At 44.5% G+C, this 13,589-nt stretch overlaps 1 protein-coding gene across 5 annotated transcripts in view; it reads left to right on the top strand.

Moving 5' to 3' along the window:
* The window catches only part of PHYHIPL (phytanoyl-CoA 2-hydroxylase interacting protein like), a 59,335-nt gene that overhangs the window by 8,883 nt on the left and 36,863 nt on the right, over nucleotides 1–13,589 (top strand). For 2 of the 5 annotated variants that reach the window (XM_030029607.2, XM_030029608.2), the window contains exon 1: nucleotides 13,322–13,571. The exons of 2 other annotated variants lie outside the window; for them this stretch is intronic. The gene's annotated coding sequence lies outside the window, so the exon portion shown is untranslated. Of the gene's footprint in view, nucleotides 1–13,321; nucleotides 13,581–13,589 lie in introns of those variants that run through there. One more of the 5 variants, XM_030029609.2, reaches the window with a different exon arrangement.

The following is a 13,589-nucleotide window of genomic DNA, read 5'->3' on the forward strand; positions in this document are numbered from 1 at the left end:
GCTACCTCCCATTTCATTCACTGAACATCTGGTTAGCTAAATACCAGGTAGTGGATTATCACATGGGATTCTGTGGTGAGGTGCAACTATTATTTAAGTTTCTTGTGTATATTTAAAAGAGGGTGAGTTTTATTTCTGTTGGCTTTTTATTAGCTTTGAATATTCAGAAAAGACTTTCAGGATGGCAATACCTGTGTTGAGCTTCAGATCTCCTGCTGGTTTGCTGTTCAAATTCTGCTCTTTACATGTTTTCTTTCTCAGTCCTTACGTAAGGACATTACATAAGAGAAGACTGTAATCTCCAAAATAATTTACCATATTAAACAGCAACTACTATCAATGGATCTTTATCAGCCGCCTGGAGCAGAAAGGAGACACGTGGCTGTACATTTGGAAACCAGTTGTTTACAGTACTCATCAATGCTTGCTGCCAATCGTGGGCAGATGTCATCAACAGTTATTACGCAGATCTGAAAATAGAATCAAACTTGACCTAGACAGGTCCTCAAACAATTGATAAACTGCCTCTGACCATGGAAATGAGTGGAGTCCATTCTCTCCACCAGCCTCCTGCTGGTCGGGAATCCTGCAGACCCAGAGCTAGGGCAGCATGGGGAGGGGGTACTCACTTGGAGTGTACGTGTCAGGTACTCAGTCGGTATGTAGGTGTCAAGCTGAAGTCTCTTCACCCCTAAGAGTTATGGTTTCTCTGTGTGTCTCTGATCTGTCCTTGTGGAGAGGAGCATGACCAGCAATGTGCCTGCTGATCCCTGCAGCAGTGCTGTGTCGCCTCTGGAAATGGCAAGTTATATTTGCCCCTTGTTGTTCCCTTTTCTCTTTTCCCCTAGAAATCACTGGTAAGCAAAGAGAGTGAGGAGGAGCAAGCACTTTGGGGAGGAGAAGGGCAAAGAGCTTTTGAGAGCACCTCTGCCGTGTGTGTGCTTCTTTGGCTGTCCCAGCCACTGTGCTGTGCCCTGGGAAGGGAAGAAACAGCATCAGAGTGCAGAGGGGCTCCTGTACCTCTGTCTTGCCCGCTTTCCCAAATCATGTGAACTCAACGTTGAGAACTGGCGTTGTGGCACTCCTGCAATTGCTGTGTTGTGTGAAAGGGGACAACCTGCCATGGCCTCATATTCATACATTTTCCCAAATCTGGTTTCCTCTGCTTAGCTCCCATGAGATGATAAAGAGTACAGAGAGCCGGCTTCCTTTCCCGTTCCTTCCCCCACCCTCACACAAGCCTTGAGAGGAACACTGCCTTCTCCTTTTCTTTGAGAAGTGCTGGCGAGCACAGTCTGTTGCAATCCACTTCATACGGTGCTTTGGCATCAGAAGCGGTCAGCTGCTCCCATGCTCCTGTTTCCTTGCTGGCATGTGGCAGAGGTCATGAGAGAAAGGAGAGCAATGCTATACTTCTGAAATGAGGCAGAGCAAGCATTGCGTGCCCGCAGCTCCAGCCCAGCCTGCCAGTGTTTGTCTGCTCCTTAGTTAGCAGGTAGAACATCACAAGTGACTTGCACTTAGTTGCTGCTCTGTGCAAACCCCTCTGATCTCCAGCAGGCCTGGAAGATGTGATTTAAGGCTGTAAGAAATGTGTTGCTTAGCCTTTTTGGAAGTGCACAGCTAGCGTTCACGTGGCAATGTTACCTCTGAAATACAAGAGTGCTTTGTAAAGGCTACCAATACTGCTAGATGTAATGACAGGAAGAAATAAATAATTTTTAGGATGTGTCTGTGCCAGAACATTATTCTGTTTGTCAGAAATAGCCAACAGTCTTCCCACAATGGAAGAGGGCTGGATATCTCTTTCTTATTTGCTTCTCCTCCTTTACAGTCTCTAGAAGGGTGCATGTAGAGGGGCTTTCTACCTGTTTGTCTACTTTCCCAAAACAAGGAGGACACCACAGCAATAATCTTTTGATGACAAAAATGTTGGACTGAATCAAAGTTTGTTATGAGCTGTATAGTAGAACATAGTTATGCTTTATCTGTGCAGGGAGTGATCTCTTTATTTAACAGCAGTTGCAGCAACAGAAATGTTTCTGACTACAGTTTTTGGTTTTATGCTTTTCCGAGCATTCTCCTTCTCCCTTTTGGTTGTTCTCGAAGTTGTGACATGAGATCAGGGAAGCTTAAGAGCTTAAGTGACTTCTTAGCATACCATCATTTCAAGATGAATGAACGTTCATGAAGACAGCCTGCAGGAAGGGAATTGATGTACTATTTGAATTCCCTGACTTTATAATTCATACAAAACTCTCTCGGCAGGAGTGCGCCCAGTGCTGAAAACTTTGCCTTAGGGTTCAGATGGATCAAGCAGCAATAAGACTCTATGGCTAGTTGAGGGGGAGGAAGAGGAGAAAACAATTTAAAAGCAGTTGAAAAAGATACCCACGGTCATTGTTGTAGCAAAGCTTTTGCTCCCGCAGCCTGTGGAACCACCACATAATAGGTTGGAGGACTGACCCCGCTCTCAGTTGCCTGCCTTGCAGCTGCACGTGGGGTTGCAACCTCGGTTTGGGAGCAACTGGCTGAAGGAGAGGCAGCTGGCTGCTCTGCTCAGCTGTGTTTTGAGATGAGCAATTTTCTGTTGAGGTCAGCGAGAGTTTGACAGTATAAGTTCAGACCACCATCCCCAGAGAGGGTGGAGAAATCCAAAATAAGAAAGTAGGGATAAGACCATACGTTCTCTCTAAAACTGGCTGCATGATCTATTTCAGTCTGAATATATTTGTCGATAAAGTGTTTTTCCCAGCAAGATACAGGAAGGAGGGTTTACTCCAAGATGAATTCACAGTTTGCATAAAGCTTGCATAATATTTCCATTTAGAGAGTGCTGTCAGGCAGTCATTTTAATGAGTGCTGAAAACCCCAAACCAACTGTAGTCTAATCCCACTGCTTGCTCCTATTTCTGTATTGACACTCCTGGCACCTCCCAGGCATTTGCCTTCTGCAACCAAACAGCCACACATTGGGAGTGAGCATCTTTCCCAAACTGTCTGCTATTTAATAATGCTTGCTGATAACAACTGTTCTCATAAGTCCTAGATGGCACGGTTTCAAATGCTGAAGCACTGTGCACCAAAATAAAATCAAGACCCAGACAGCTTGGTTTTCCCCGTGTTAGCCATCATGCTCACTGCATATTTTTCTTTCGATCATTTTTTGCAAGTTTTAATTACGAAGGTAGTTTTGGACTACCTGGTGAGAGGAGTGGGGGGACCAACCTCTGCTTTCACAGCTGGGCTTCCCAATGTGTGTCTCATTTGTCAGTAAGCACCCCTTATACCTCCTAAGCATGGGAAGAAGCCCTGAAAACATCTTGGAGCACCTTCCTGTTCTTTCTCCCTGAATTATTTGCTGTCATGTTTTTATCAGACATCACTGCTCCTGTTCTGGAAACAGGAAGGCTTGCTTGCAATTCAGGTAGAGGCCAGTCATGTGAATTTTTGGTGTTTGTGATAGCCCTGTTATTAACTCCTGAGGACATAAGACTTAGTGGTCAGGCTATAGATAGCCTACGGGTCTGATAGCTGCTAACTCATTAACCCTCGGACTTAGCTTGATTAATACTTCATTTGCTCCCCCTAGTTTATAGTGATATGTCACTCAACTTCAAGAAAGAACAAAACCACAGGGTAGATGATAAAAAAGTGGTCACGGAGCATTTTTGCGCACGTCTCAAACTCTCTGCAGAGAGTGGAGGATTTGGATATAATTTAGTGCCACTGGCACTCATTTCTATTGCAGTTAGACAAATGTGACTAGTCCTTGGTCAGTGCTAAAGAATTTCATTTTCTGTCTCTCTTTAGGCTCACTCTGTGCCATATCTGCCTTTTCTGAATAACTTTGCTTGAATAAATTTTATGAATCTAAACACACATGTAGTAATAAGTTTCTAGAGTTTTTACTATAAATGAACAATTGCCTCTGCTCCAAAAATATGCACAGGTTTCAGTACTCTCTTAATACCAGGGCTAATTCATTCCTGGCAGGAGCTGTTTAGTGGTACACAGAAATTAAGGGGGGGTTTGTGCTCAGTTTTTTTATTACATTAGCTATATCACTGTAGACGTGTATAATTAGGCTGATGGACCCTCTAAATTAATTTGATGGAGCTACAGCTATAAAATATGTTTAAAAGGGTAGTGACTGTTCTAAAAATTTAAGGAAATAAGCCGTAGCAGTGTAGCTATTGCCCATGCAAAATAGTGGGACTAATCTAGATGACTAGCATTTAAAATACAAAACTCTGTATAGCTCCACCTTACACCATTACTTTTGTTGCTCTGCTGGATCTGCTATTGTAAAACTTTTCTGTCACTTATATGCACAAATTCATATTTCCACAGCATGACAAGGAATATGTTGTGAGACTGATAAAATCCATACAGACAGCTTTCTTGTCTAGTGGCAGTACTGTAGTTATGCTAAGGACAAGACACCAGAAAATTTAGTTTCACTAAATAAAACCAACCGCTTCAACACAGAAAGCAATTTTTTTGCTTTTTTGCTATTCTCTACTTCATTTCCCCTCCCTGCCCCAGAAATGACCAGGTGGATGTCATGTGGTCAAACCTAAAAAAGTACTGTCAGCGGCTAAATTGAATTTATGCGGAGATAGATTAATCAAAAGCTGGCATTGAGACAGATGGGAGTAGATGAGGTTAGACTAAAAATGGAGAAAAATAAGAACAGAGAGAATTAAGAAGAAGAAAAATACTGGTATTAAAAGGAAAAAAAAGAGAAATAGCTCTAGTAAATTTGCTAAAAAAAAGCTCATGTAAGATATCAGGTTAGCAGTTAGCATGGAAGAAAAAGAGGAAATTAGAGAAAAAGAATTTACAGATGATGGGCTTTTGATGTAAGTTCAGCAGGTCACAGATAAGCAGTGATCAGACAAGTCTGAAAACAGACCCGCGTTCCATCACACAGGAGCCACTGTGAGACCTCTGTCATTAGGCAACAGCTGTGCCTGGATAAATGACTACTTGTTCTGCTTTGCAGCCAGCACTGTCCCTGTGAGCATGTGTAGATTAAGCCCCCTGAACTTTGGACAAGGAGGTGAGGGGCTAGCGTTAGCCTAGGAGAGAGACTTTTGCCGTATTTGTTTGCTGTTCTCATTTCTCATTCCGGAATATATTGCAGATTATCAGAGATGGCTGTTGCAAACACATATAATAATTCAGGGGGCATTCACAAAGACTGGATTTAGCCTCAGGATGCTTTTCTCCCCCAGTTTCCCGCAGAATGAAGAGTAGGCATTTCCTGTGGGGCAAGTCAGAGCACCTACAATGAGCTCCCATTGAGACACTCTGCTCTTTTTTTAGCACTCCCCACTGGCTGTGGAGAGATCCTAAGGCAAGTAAGCTCCTTAGGCTAAAGGTGGCCTTTGCAACTGTCCTCCTGTGCAGCCTGGTTTAAGAACCAGGAGCAGTGAATCAGTCACTAACAGGTTTTGGAGTCAGTTCCATGACTTTCAAGGCTCACAGAATGCCACAATTCCTCCACTGACTTTAAGCACTCTGAGGCCCTGATGATGTACAGCAACTGGAAGTCTGCAAGGATTGCTATAATATCAATAAATAACATACTGCAGGGCTGCCATATATTCAGAACACAAGTAACGGTGATAGGACATCATTCAGAGCAGAACATGGTTTAATTAAAATGCTTGTGGATGTTATTAACAAAAGAGTGCTATAAACCAACGATCACTTTATTGTCTGTTCGTGTACTCTATCTAATCTGCCTGTATATGGGTGCTAAGTGGGCATACATTCCTACAAGAGCAAAACCATGTAAAACACAGCTCTTAATTGCTGTTTCTAATGTATTTCCTTGTGCAATTCTAATTGTGGATCACATACTTAAATAATCATAGATCTGAAAGGCAGTATGAGAGCTTGTAGTGACTATGAGTCAAGTGAGTGAAATTTAAGACTAGTCTCACTACGCATCCAGGCTGTGAGCCAAGGAGAGGGAATGTCTGGGTGTTCCTCCTCTCATTCATTTAACACAATTTTCCTTCTGTTTCATTAGCAGTTCATTAGCTGTGTTCATGGTAGCAGTGGGGGATAAGACAATGGTGTCTTTCCTGTCTTGCCACATCACCTCAGTCATGGCAGATCTTGATGGTACAAAATCTGGCAGGCAGCAACATTAATCTAGAACAACAATCTTCTGTGCTAATACAAAAATCTTAAAGCTCTGTAGTTATCAGAAAACTAGATCAGTAGATGAAATTGAGGAACTAGTCACTTATATTAACTTTATATATTAGTGAGCAGTACCCCCTACTTGGTTGTCTTTGAAGAGTTTTGATGTCATCCAATGAAAGGATGCAGTATTATGAGGAAAATCTAATGCACAGGATCAGTTGAGAGAGTTTAAGAAAAGCCATTGTGGAATGGGGAAGGGCAGTAGGAAAGACTTGAGAAGGTACTGTAATGGAAAGCCAGCAGAAATGTGTCTTGTTCCAATGAAAATGGGAAACACTGAAGAGAGAATGGGTCACTGTGGGCTACTTAAGCAAGTAAAAGTAAAATATGAACTGCACTGGAAACAGAAAACTGGAGGGCCACCAAAACAGGCTTTTATATTCCAAGTTTAGTGCACATGAGAAAAACAGGGACAGCATGAGGATACACTGTGAAACAGTTGCCAAGAGGTTAAAGACAATATGAAGAGACCGTGTTATAAGTCCTGAAGGCACAATAATGCGAAATGACTTGACCAAGAAAATATTAATTGTAATTAATTTCTAATAAGGAGATAAATTTTGAGACCAGTTCTTATTCCCACTAAACTAATTGGACTTTTGCCGTGAAGTTTATTGGGAAGGGGATTAAACTTTGAATAATGGCTTGGTTAAGAAATCATTGATGTAATTGTGAACTGCTGGGAAAAAGGAACTAAGAAATACATAACGAAATATCATCACTTGAACAAATGCATCTGAGGTGTCCCTTTGGGTATTTATAGAACTGATGGAACAACTAGTTGCTAAAAAAACCCGCAGAGAATTGAGGCAGTATCAGGAGACTAATAAAGTGTTAGCATGTCACAAGTCTTTAAAAATTGAATTAAGAGTAACTATGGAAACTATTGTCTTATGGGCATGGCTCCAATTGAAATAAATACTATAAATATTAAAGCAGAAGGGGAAAATGTATTCATATGGAGGTGAATAGCATAATGAGACCCAGATATGACACAGGTGTACTACAGTAAACTAAGCGAGACAAATTAGAGCATTTATCCCTCCACTTCTTTTTAAGATGAAGCCAGAAGATTAGTAGAGTACAGAATAGCACCAAGACTTTACAAAGGCATTTGATGCTCTGCCACATAACATCTTAAGGAAATTACAGAAACAAGTCAGCTTGGGCTAAAATTCACTTAAAGGCATCACAGGCTGGCCACTGAACTGTAGACAGAAAGTAAATCTGGATAGCAGTCAGCATTGTCAAGGATAAGCGGCCGGTAGTATCCTTTAAAGGTCAAGATATGATCCAATATCTGGAGGATAAAGCACTAATTAAATGTGAAAATGATTACTAAAATAGGAAGAATGATTAACAGCAAAGAGGAGAGAGGAAATAAAGAAGGTTCTAGTTGTTCTCTAGGAATGCTATGGATCTAATAAAGTGATGCTAAACTTAAAAGAAAAGCAAATTAATAAATGATAATGCTAAGCATTAACAGTACTTTGTGCCCATTAGGCAACAAATAAATTTTATGAAGCTACAAATACATTTTTTTTTTTCTGTGAAAGAATTTGTCTTTCTTAAATGCTTATTCAGGCTTTATAAAGCTGATCAGAAAACTGAAATTCAGAAAGCAGCAGCATAAATAGCATTAATACAATGACAATTTGCTTGAGATCTTTATCTGAGAGGAACATTTCCTTTTAATTGTTTACATTGCTCAGAGTAGGTTGGGAGTTGCACACCCAGATGTGATACAGTCGGAGGCCTCCATACTCTGAAGTGCTCATTACGAATGAGGACAGCGTGGTGGTGATGGTGAGTGGTGGTAAGGAATGAAGGCTTAGATACCAGGGCATTTCCTTTATTGTGCTGGGTCAGGCCAAAGACCTACCTAGGCCACTATAGTCCTTTAGCAGTGGCTGAAAATGGACGTTTACAGAAGGTGAAGAGCAGGACAAGCACACATAACAGTCTTCAGTAACTCTTCCCCAGGCTCTGATAATTTTCAGCTTAGGGACTCTGAATCACTTGTGGGTTTAGTAACTCTAAATGACTTCTTTACCATTAACTTTTCCAGCCTCTCCTTGAACCAATGAAAACTTTTAGCACTGACACTGTCCTTTGGCCTTACAATTCATAACACAAATTGCACAAAGTACCACCTCCTTCTGTTTGTTTTGAAGCTGGTTGCTATTAACTGGAATTGACACCCTCTAATTCTTGTGCTGGGAGACTTGGCAAACAGACCGTCTTTGGCTACCCTGTTTGTGCTACTTGTGCTTTAGTGAATCTCTATCACGTATCCCCTTGGTTGCTTTTTTCACAGACTGACTGTCTTTTTATCTGAGTGGTAGACTAACTTTTCCCTGTACAGAAGCCGTTTTCACATCATACTATAGAAAAACGTACAGATTCATGAGCAGGTCCCCTGGCACCAGAAGTCACAAGATTACCTCAGAATTGTATCTTTGACATTTAAAAGTATGCTTTATGGCCTTGCAAGAAAAGCCTGAATGCATGAACTGAATGCAACTGCTGAAATGAAGTCTTCCTAACACGGAAGGAGAGACATTTTGAGATGTATGAACTACTGCATACATCTCACGGGAGAGTTGCCAGAAATAGCAAGGGCTTCCCAGCATTGCGAGCAACATCAAAGCAGAAAACAGCAGACAGACCCCTTTCCAAGAGAGCTGCAGCCTCACTGCTGGACTTAGTGTCAGGGTGCCTGGCTGTGGTTCTTACCTTTGCAGAGAGTGGGAGAAAGAGGGACAGAGACTCACCCCAGAGCTAAGACTAAGCACTGCTGCTCTGCCTTGGATTTTCCTAGAGAAAAAAGGGGGACTTGTGCCATCCTCTGCCTTATTTGAGCATTTGAGGAGGCTGTTGCTTTGCTATCTGAGAAAAAACAAAGAGGTTCCCAGTGAGATACCGCAGCTAGTGCTCTAAATTGTCATACATCAATGTCTGTCTCTGTGTAGAAAAGGAAGCTGTGTCACACTGCACATTAACTGTACATAGTCACAGCTTTCACTCAGGGTCTTAAATCTTTTTTTTGTCTTTCTGTCACCAGTGTGTGGATTTTACTTCAGTCCTATGGTATTTCAAGAATATCTTGCACACAGTCCTTTGCAAGTATGTGCCGTTGCACGCTCGAAACACTTGACGTGTCCGCTAAAGACAAAGAATGACTGTGGAATTGCAAAGCATTTTTTTCCATAAAACTTCAGGAGTTAGTTAATAAGCTTAGTCAATGCTCCTTTTAGGACTGACCCAAAATGCTGGATACTGGTTTTGACCCTTCTGTTTATCTGTCCTTTAATATTTTTCTTTTCTCCTCAGAAGTGACATACTGATAGAAAAAAAAAAAAGGCTGTCTATTTCCTCCCTTGTTTCTTTCCTGAAAACTATGTCTGTAGCCTTTCTGCCTTCTGCTTGCACAGTCCACTGAGCAATAACACAAGTCTTTTTTTATTCCCAAGTGGGAAGGAAGAGCTGGAACTCTGAGTCTTGCTGAAGTCTGAGAAAGGAGGTTTCTTTTATAACCTGCAAATAAAAACCTGCTACTGTGAAATACAAAAGTGTTTTCAAATAGCAAGAATGGGGTTGCCTTGCAGCTCTGTGCTGTACTCTGCTACTGCTGCGGAGCAGTTTTCCCAAAATGGAGTGCAATACAGGCGGGACAGAACTTTGTAATGGTGTGTGGGTTTGTGGGGAGGAGAGGGGCACACAGCAGCTTTTCCTCTCGCTTTTATGGCTTGAATGAGGTTGTGGCTTTTAGGAAAGGAGCCTCACACCTCTCTAGCTGGCTGGCAGCCTCTCTGCCTGTCTGCTGTAGAGTGGTAGCCCTGCAGCAAGATCTTGGTGACCTACCTGGGGGCCTGTGAATGCCAGGCTAAGGCACAAGAGCCAAGATTGTTGAACCTAGCCAGGCAAGAGGTGTGTGTCGCAGCTTATGTTTCCTGGTACGTGTATCGTGCTAGAAAATGCTGCTTCTTTCTCCTCATGTGAGGTTGAAGTAGTAACAGGCCCACTCTTGTTGAACTACAGGAATTGGTAATAACCTATTTATCTAAATGTTGCAAGTGTGAAAGGTTGCTGTTGTGGCAAATTCTCTGCAAGCTCTTGCAGTTCTAAACACGTGACACTGTTGTCTCTAATGTCGTGCTGCCATTGGCAGACTTCCCATTACATAATGTTGACCCATATTTGTGATATGTGACATTTTTTGCTAAACACTGTCAGGGATAATCCGTCACAGAATAAACTTTCTGATTATACGCTGAGACTCTGTCATCCTTTAGCACAAATGTAACTTGTGCCTCAGACAATGCTATTCCTTGTTAAGACAAGCAGAGTACAGTTCTTTCAGGTAAGAAAAACACCAAGAGAGTATTGTGTGCTTTGAGACTGAAATTCTTAGGACTAAATCCACTGCCGAGTGATTGCACGGAATCACATCTGGGAGTAATCTGAGATTTAAAAAATGTTGAGCCCTAGCCCAGGTGATGGGAGTAGCGATTGGCTCAAGGAAGCATGAAGTCTGAAGTGTGACTCTGCAAAATGCTGTCTCAGGCAGGTCCAGGTTGTTTCATGCTTTAGAAAAGCAGAGCTGTGGAAAAGGCTTCTCTGCTCTACTCTTCCACTGAAGTCTGCCAGTATTTGTAGACTTAACCAGTCTTTTCTTCCAAAAAAAAAAAAAAAAGAGTAATGGTGTGGGGAGATAAATAGATGTAGCTCAGGCAGGGGTTATTGCTGTAAGGCAGCTGAGAAATGAGAGGCCTTGGAGGAATGGGAACACCCCCAAAGCTGTCTGCTTTCAAAGAGCTATGCAAAATACATCCATTCTTAAAAACCTGATTTCACTTGCACAGAATAAAAAGTAGAGGAGAAAAAGGTGTGTAAAATAGAGGCAGAGAGAGTAAAATGGGAATTCTCTCAGTATTGAAAAGGGTCTGCTTCAAATGGACTTTATATAATGTTGTAGCAAAGAAGTAACAAGATTGTGTGAGGTGCTGAAGCGTCTGCCACATTGTGGAAAGGAATGAATGTAGAACATAAGGCCGAGAGACTAAATACACTGTCTTCAGAGAAAGAAATTTTCCAGCCTTACGTAGGAGATGACTGTGTGCTAAGAACAGTTGCAATATCAAGGAGAAAGGTTTTGCTTCTGTGCAAGGAATGAATGCTTGTCAGAGCCAAAATTAAAACCTGATGAATGCAGTCTCACCCACTTTTCATTTCTTCCCTCTCAGATTCTACATTTGTCCTCATTCTGTCTGTGCATTCATTCATATATTCCTCTCCCTTCCCACCTCCCCATTGACTCACAGTCTCCCTCCCTGTGTGTTATCCCTTCCTTTTCATTTTCTCTTCCTTTAGGTTTCCTTCCCACTCATTCCATTTCTCCTCTGCCTGACCCCTCTGTACACGTTTTCCTTCGTGGTGAAAAAACAGCAGGGAGACAAAGAGGAGGAAAAAATAGAAGGCGAGCGAGGAAGGGAGGGGGCAAAGAGTAGACGGTGCAGGAAGGGTGCTCAGCGTTGCACTTTCTCCCCATGCCACACTACAGATTTTTGAAGGTGTCATAGGAGTCAAGGCTCCTAAAACCAGTTCCTTTCTCCCAGGCAGCAGCATGTGGCAGTGGCTTTGTGAAAGGTAATGCCAGAGCTCATTTCCTCAGATTACTGTACCTAGAAACCATCATAAAGAATAGAATAATCCCAAAGTCCAGTGGAAAGCCACTTCTGAGTGACAAGCCTCTGTCTGTGTGTGGAGCTTGCTACCATGTCAGATCCAGGAGGAGACTGGGTGGTCTTGGGACTCTAAAATGGGAAATGGGAGCTTAAGGGACTCTTTGGACACGCTGGCATGCAATACTGACCAAGAAACATCATGGCCTCAAGCTTGTCGGGGGCCTGTGTGCGATGAACTGGCGTTTCTCAAAGCAGCCAGTGCTGGTGTCTCAAAATTGACGGCCAAATGGTGCCAATTTTGGTTTAGTGAAACAACAAAGAGGTGGCAGGAATGCTTATTGTAATGTGCGGTAGGAAATGGGCTGAAACCACTTTATCTGGAGACCGGTGATCCCATCCCGGCAGGATGAGCTTGATCCCAAAGTCAATGTGTAACCTGCAGAAAGCGCTGCGCTCCCGAGGCCCAGAGGCTGTTCCTTCGTCCAGCCTGCGGACCTGCAGTGAGGAGGTAGCTAGCTGAGCTTTCTCCTTTTCTGGACCCGTTCTTGTTCCTGAAACTGCTAATTGAGATGGAATTGTTTCTCCCCGATTAAAGAAAATAAATAAATAAAAATCTTACTTTTCACAAAAGCTTGGTAGAAGTAGCACCGGTACGCTGCGGGTTATTTCTCCTTCCCACGAAAAGAGCAGGAGGGAAGCGTGCAGGGCAGACAGCCAGAAAGGACTCATTCCTGCACCCTGTCCTGCCATCTATAACCTTCTGCCAGCTTTTCTTGTTTTATCAATTTAACAACAGCTAATACTTCTTTCTTCAGATTCCTGCCTAATTGAAGGATCAAAGTGAACGCACGCAGCCCTTGCGGTTTAGTGTGATTTATGTGCAGCGGTTGTGGTGTACTGCGTGCTTAGGGAAGGGAAAAAATCGATCACCGTGGGTTGCCGGGGGTTTTTGCGTCGACGCGGCTCTCGGCTTAGGCAGTCACCGGCAAATAAAGCGCGCCACGGCGCCGAGCGGCGAGCGGCACAGGTGCGGGCAGCTGTGCCCGAGGTCGCCCGGGGGAAGCCCGGCCGGGCCGCTGGCGGGGACGGTACCGGCGGCCCCTAAGCCGGCGGGTTTTAGCTCCGCGGGGTCTGCGGCGCGTCCCGCGCGGCCGGCGGCGGGGCTGTGCCCCGGGAGACGCCCGGGCCCGCTCGAGGCGCCCGCGCGCCCCCTGCGGCGCCTCCCGCCGGCCGTTGCTAACGGTCGCCGCGTGAAGGCGCCGGCGCGTGCCCGGGGGGCTGCGGGCTGCGAGGGGCAGAAGGGACGGCGAGGCGGCGGGGGAGGGAGAGGGAGAGGAGAGGGAGAGGGAGAGGCCCGGCGGCTGGCGACGGGCAGGGGGAGCTCGGCGGGCCGCGGCGCCCCTCCTCGCCGCCGCCGTTACATAAGGAGGGGTGGGGGAGGGGAGCGTTTTGACGCGGCGGCGGCGGCGGCGGCCCCTTTAAACGCGGAGCCTGGGGTGCGACGAGCGCGCGCCTCTCTGCTGCCCCCTCCCCGCCTCACTGCAGTGACAAATCCGCTCCCCGCCCGCCTCCGCCGAGCCCAGCCGAGCCCAGCCGAGCCGGGCGGCGCCGGGAAGCGCTGCCGCGCGCCTCTGCACCGCCCGCCCGCCGCCGAGCCGGCCAGCCCCAGCGGCCAGCGCC

This window comes from Aquila chrysaetos, chromosome 11, assembly GCF_900496995.4.
Source record: "Aquila chrysaetos chrysaetos chromosome 11, bAquChr1.4, whole genome shotgun sequence".
Lineage (NCBI taxonomy): Eukaryota > Metazoa > Chordata > Aves > Accipitriformes > Accipitridae > Aquila > Aquila chrysaetos.